Source organism: Hirundo rustica, chromosome 2 (assembly GCF_015227805.2).
Source record: "Hirundo rustica isolate bHirRus1 chromosome 2, bHirRus1.pri.v3, whole genome shotgun sequence".
NCBI classification, from domain to species: domain Eukaryota; kingdom Metazoa; phylum Chordata; class Aves; order Passeriformes; family Hirundinidae; genus Hirundo; species Hirundo rustica.
Window position 1 is genome coordinate 21,048,272 of NC_053451.1, and position 6,741 is coordinate 21,055,012.

The window sequence follows — 6,741 nt, forward strand, 5'->3', positions numbered from 1 at the left end:
TGGTACAGCCCTGAATCCAAAAGAAGAATGTCCAAAAATAAAATTTAAAGAAGGAAACCACGGGTTTATTTGCATATGTCATCCTGTAGTGAAGAGCGTGACCGAATCATTCACAGTGTAAGGGAGGGCATCTTACACTGCATCACCTCTGTTACAACAGCCAGCAGAGAACGCCAGTGAAAGCCTCAAATCTTTCATTGCGGAAAAATCCTCCTTTGAGGTATTTGCCAGGAGGTTGTGACAGTCGGGTTTTGAAGCTCTGTTTAAACTACACCAGAAGACTCCATTGACCCTTTTCCACCCCTGTCAGCATCAAGATCTTGTGTTGCCAGGTTCCCCTGTGGCTGTAGGAATAACCAAGCAGAGGTGCATCTCTCCCTACCAGTAAATCACAACTTGGACTGAATTCTGAGACATCCCCCTCAAGTCTCCTAATTTACAATTTCTGCTTTTCATGATCCAGAAGTTTTTTGTGGAAATTTGTGGAGGAAATCAACTCCATGTAAATAGCAAAACTTTTTCACACTCATTGATCTTCTCAGGCAGCTGGACCCATGCCTGCTCTTTATCACAAAGGGACACTTTCACTCTCAGATAAATAGGACTCCAGCAAATACCCCTCAGCATCTGGCAAGCAGATGCCTTTGCAGGTGGGATGATGTAATGACTACAGAGAAAAGGGCAATAATATTTTCCAGAAGGACCACCTCTCTGTAAACAGTGCTTCAGAAATCCAGCCTCTCTGAAAGCTGCTTCCTGGTCTGAGTGACTTCTGCTTTTTTATTTTTTTTTTCCAGACAGCAGAGTGCATTTCACTTCACAACATTAATCCCTACTTAATGGATATTCTTCTCTTGCAGAAGAGTTTTCAGTTAGGCTGAGCTAAGTCAGTCAGTAATACTGATAATTAGAATTTCCTCATCTATTTGCCATTGATTTGATGTTTATCTTGGCACTGGAGTAACAATCACTTCCTGGGATTCCTCATTTCCATCCGCACTTAAAATGACTTAAAAGTCATTCTAAGTGACAACCAATGTTGCCAATGAAAAAACTCCAACTAGCATCCCAGGAGCCCTGCAGGGATTCTGCACTTCTGCGAGTCAGAGTATGGCAAAGTAACCACATAAAATATTCTACAAAACTCTTAGAGACTATGGAAAAAAAAAACAAAACATCTTTTGTGATGTTTTTACCTAAGGTCAACAAAAGCCAGCAGTGCTGTCATATTCAGTCAAGTTCAGACCTTCCTTCATTTTGACCTTACTCTTTTTGCCTTATTCCACAGCTAGTTAGGAAATTAATTCAACACTCCTCTTGCAAACTTAGGATACATGCTTGACACACAGACAGGCAATAGAGCTCTTCTCTTGCTGGGGGAATAGAACATCCAAACAGATTAGTTTTTTGGTTGTTCACTGCTGACATTGAGCATTAGTTACCTGAAGCAAAGAACAAAAATATTATTTCACAGCAAAGCCCAAATGAGGTGAGATGAATTTGCAAGTAGTGCTTTAACAGCTTTCCACAGGAGTTCGCTCAATGAAACGTCACATGGTCAAATGCCTGTGGCTCCAAGAACCACAGGTCTATTACATTGCATTTAATGTGGTGTCCAGTGCTTTTACTTCATCAGAGTTATCAGATAACAGGCACTAACATCAGCCATGAAGTCACACATCTATGCTTTGATCCAAATAATTCATGAGCACATTACAGACAAATTAGAACTCTAGATGGTTTATTGTAACATCTGCATTTTGGCCCAGAAAGCAAGATAGCACCTGGGGGCAGGTGAGTTGGTTTCAGCCTGGGCACTTGAGGGAACACTACTTTACATTTCCAGGACTTGATTCTGGGTGAAAACTGAAGTGAAATGTTGATCTACTCCCCTGAACACTTGGAGTCCAAGGTTTGCATTTGCTGTTTGTAGCTGTCTTTGAAGCACCACACCTAATTTATAGCTGAGGGAGTGAAGACCCTCCCACCATAAGTGAAGAGCAGGTTCACTTGATGAAGGTGAATAGACACAAGTGTCTGGGACCTTGTGAGATGCATCCCAGGATCCTGAGGGGACTGGCTGATGTTGCTCTCCAAGCCACTTTCCATCATATTTGAAAAGTCACAATGGTCAGGAGAAGTCCCCAGTCACTGAAAAAAAAGGAAAACATTGCTCCTGTTTTCAGAAAGGGGAGAAAGGAAGATATGAGGAATTCTTTACTGAGAATTCTTTACTGTGAGGGTGCTGAGGCACCGGCACAGGTTGCCCAGAGAAGCTTGGATGCCCCATCCCTGGTTGTGTTCAAAGCCAGGCTGGATGGGGCCCAGAGCAACCAGGTGTCCCTGCCCGTGGCAAGGGCTTGGAACTTGATGGTTTATGAGCTTCCTTCCAACCTAAATCATTCTATGAATTTATGAAATGTACCATAGAAGTGTGGCTGATAAAATAATAGCTCTCTGGATAGAGGGCCCAGAAAGTTAAACAAATAATTCTGGCCTTGCAAAGTTCATGCAACAAGTGAATAAAGAGCAAATACATGCATTGGACATGACTAGAGGAAAAACAAGCATTGACATTCAGGTTTTAAAACATCTTGTAACACCAAAATAAATGAAAAAAGTTAATTTGAATATAAAGACCCATCTTAAAAAAGTCCATTCTTGGGAGTGCTAGTAGGGATATTTGCTCCTGCATGAATTTTGAAGGTACGAGTTTAAATCTGTAAAGTTTAAACATGCTTAGGCCTAATCCTATAATCTGTGAGAGTGGAGAAAAGTAGTTACATTACACATGAAATTTTTAATTTTTTTATGTTAATAGTTATTTGCTATGTTTATGTTGTGGTTTTTTTGTTTGTTTGTTTGTTTTGTTTTGTTTTGTTTTTTTTTTACAAGTAGCCTATAAGACCTTTGTAAGAAACTTTTAAATGGGGTACTTTTTCTGAGTTTGTATCCTGTCCATGCAATTTGTCAAGCTGATTTCTAGCATATAAAAATATACCTCCCCTTATGAAATTCTTTCATCTAGAAGAACATGCAAAAACAGTCATGGAGATAAAAAAGGTCAGCAGAGCTCAGCTTAACGCTATCAGCATGAGCAGAGGAACTGCAGTGACTGCAGGAGCATTTCCTGAAACAAACTATAATTCACAGGTAATTGGCTATGTTTCAAGTTGATCAGAGTCCTTTGAACTAGTGTAGCAATTTGGCATGGAGAATTTAGTGTAATAAAGCCAGAAATACCAAGAGTAGTAAAAGAACTCTCTCCCCAGACTTTCCCATATCTGGATGATGATGATGACGAATGGAGAAATCTGGGAAAGCACAAGCACCAAGAGAAAGTAGTTTGCAGGTTCTGAAAGTTTTTCTTCTGAGACTTTCAGTTCTTGAAGCAAATATGTCTCAACACTGAGAGCTGTGCAGGTGAGGTTGTCTGCAGTACTCTGCTGCTTTTGTGCAAATGTTAAACCATGTCACAAATGCATAAAAAAAGATTGAGCCCTGTCCCCACAGTGCCAACAAGAATCTTTGCTGTTCCTTGTCTCATCAGGTATCAGCTGAATGAGAGAAAAGATGACTTTAAAGCTGCAAAGATCAACACAGAGCTCTGAAAATCACCTCTGAGAATGTGGAATGGCATTTCTTTTTACCGTGCTCCAGCTCATGATGCAAGTTTCATGTTAGAAAATGAAAGATTATTCACGCTGAGGAAAATGACCCGGCATTTTTGATAAAGGAGGGTCAGCAAGAGAAAAGTCAAACAAGTTTACAAGATTTGACTTCTAAATAGCATCAGGTAGTGGAGAGCTCATCTGGTGCGCTCACTTAGGGTCAAATATCAAGCCAAGTCCTACCTTATCCAGGACATGGAAACCTAAGGCAGAGGACTGTGGGAAACAGGGAATAATCTACTAGCAGAGAAAGAAATGGCAGCTGAAAGAACAAGAAACTCTCCCTGCTTCTATCAAGTTCCTTAGTCACATCTAGGTGAGACATCTTCATGTCTGGCTTATGGTTTCTTGGATTGAGACACCTGGTAGGAGATATTCAGGTTATAGATTTATAGAAGCACCCAGCACTCAGAACAGCGAATGAAGTCTGCTGCAGCAGTCAGTTAAATCATGAAGTATTCTGAACAAATGCCAGAGTCAATGGAGTATTCAAAAAAACTTCATCAAATCATAATAAAAAGTTCCCAGTTCCCTCAAAATAGTAGCTTCTCACCTTTAGGCACACTGTGGTGATAAATAGTCAGAGGTTGCAGGGAAGCCACCCCAGAAAACCTCATGGAGATGCTGTCAGCTCCGAACTCAGCGCAGTGTCTGGGTTGGGTGGTGATAAACGGGGCTCCTAGTCACACACTGAGTCCAGGAAATGCAGAGACCAGCTTCATTCCCAGACGCTGTCCTGGGTTTACACTAAATGAGGCACTAGTCCTGTGGGAAAAATAGTATGCAGCCAAACAATTAAATCATGTCACATAATACACGTTGTGTGGGGGAAGGGAAAAAGGGGCCGAACTATCCCTCCAAAGGCAGCCTTGGGTCTGGATTTGTTCAGCATTTGAGAGTTTAACTTTGTAAATCTAACGGTGTTCTTCCCATATTTTTGAAAAGTTGCAGTTTTATCTTCCTCATTGTTTTGTTAATTTTTGTCTCCCTCTCTCTGGCTCACTTGCTGCCGTTCTGCACATACCTCGGGTGAGTCAGGATAGTTAGCTGGGGAAAGACATCAGGGTGAACAACCCTCCAGGCAGAGACACCAGGCAGAGAGAACAGGATGGGGAAACTGCCCAGTTAAGCAACGATATGAAAATCATCAGCTGTAGCCCAGCCTAGGGAGAAAGAAGGAAAAATGCTTTTTCAGCAGAAGAGGGAAAGTGAGAGCAGGACCACAGCTGTAGAAGGTGAGCGTGGAGTGGTGAGGAGGCTGGAAACCCAGTGTCACTGCATAGGCAACCTTTCCCCCTTGGCTCCTCTGCAGCACAGCAGGAAAATGTCCTCCTGCTTGCCACGTGTGGTTGTTGTACCAATCTTCATCCCACCAGGGCCATAAAATCTCTGGTGCACAAAAGCTTCCCCAATGCACACATTAATCACTCACATGAAAGAGAAAGAGCCATAATAAGGAAGGAGTCCATCCAAGTCACAGAAGTCTCTGTGAGCAGGTGCAATATTCCCAGGAGACAATCACTTCCCCTCAGCCACTGTTCTCCCAACCAGCTCCTTACACACACAGCCATGTGTCCCATCTCACTGGGAAATGGATCCCGAGGTCCTCTGGCTGGCTGCCACTCAGGGAAATTTTGGCATTCCAAAACACCTCTTACAAACCAGCTGCCTCCCAAAGGCAGCTCTGGGCTCTCTCCACCACACTCCTCCCCAGGGATGCACCCCATGAGAAAGTTCAGCCTGAGCCCCTCACCCTTGGCATCACCAACTCTGCTCCCAAGCCGGGCTCCAAGTCACAGCTGCAGAGGTGCTTCAGCATTAATTCACCAGGGTCCTCCTCCTCCAGAAGTCCAGCTGGCACTGCCACCTCCACAGTGCAGACTCCTGCTTTCTCCTGCCTTTTCATGAAGTTTCCCACAGCATGAGAATGTCCATCTGCCTATGGGTGAGACTATATTGACAGACACCTTATCAGCACAGGCACACTTGAACGTGGGTTTGAGCTTGCAAGATGATGCTGGGTGCAAATGGGGTCACAGGCAGTCAGCTAAGCATCTCTGTAGGAAAAGGCTGTTGTAGGGAAGCTGGGGATTGATGGAGAGAAAGCTGTTTCTGAGCAAGAAAGTTGAGGGAAAGCAGAGAAACCCAGGGGCAGCTTGAAAAGTAATAGTTTGTGGCCAGCAGGAGGAGTGGTGGACAGAAACCCACAGTACAGCACAGTTCTCCTGGAGATGCAGATATACAAATACCTCATTGTCAGCACAAGTCTCTGTGTGTGCGGATATGTATATATCTGCACAGATATATGTATAGTGCATATGTTATATAAATAGACATAAAATGTTATTTTGTACCTTGGTGAACTGGCACAACAAAAATGAAATTCCCTACTAATTTAGTAAGCCAGTGATAAGTGTAAAAGGGAAAGAAGGTCAGTTCTGGTTCTCTGTCTCCTGCTGAAGTTTGCAGCCAAATTATCCTTTTTCAATTACTATCAGCTTTTTTTTTTTTTTTTTTAATTTACTTCCCTGTGACTTATTTTGCTTATTTTATGAAATACAGATCTTTTACCTGCTTTTTGTTTCTGAGCAAATTTACATTACACATTTACTTGACAGGACATATGAACCGATCCTGCCAATGTGTCCATTTGTGGTTCACTTCACAACCATGAGTAATCCCCCTGCAATTAGCATGTTTGTATGTGCTTGGAGAATGAAGTTCAATATGGCTTTATGTGACCAGATTTCATCTGCAATAACAGAGAGAGGCCAAGGACTGTAACTCACATTGCCTGTGCAGAGAAGCTGAGTGGTTTAAGACTCCTGCTGCTCCCCAGGTGCTTATTTCTGTCCCACTGCCAGATGTACCCTCCCAGTAAAGCTGCCCGACAGGAGCGTGTCCCTGCCCTTTGCCATGGGAGTTCTCAGCCCAGCAAAGCAGCACAAACCTCCCCAAATCCCAGACTCTGAACTGGACCGGCCAAAATTAGGGTGGACATGCTGCCCATCTCACTTGGCAGTTGTGCAGGAGAGGTTGCATTTGATGAACAGAGATGTTTTGAAATGCA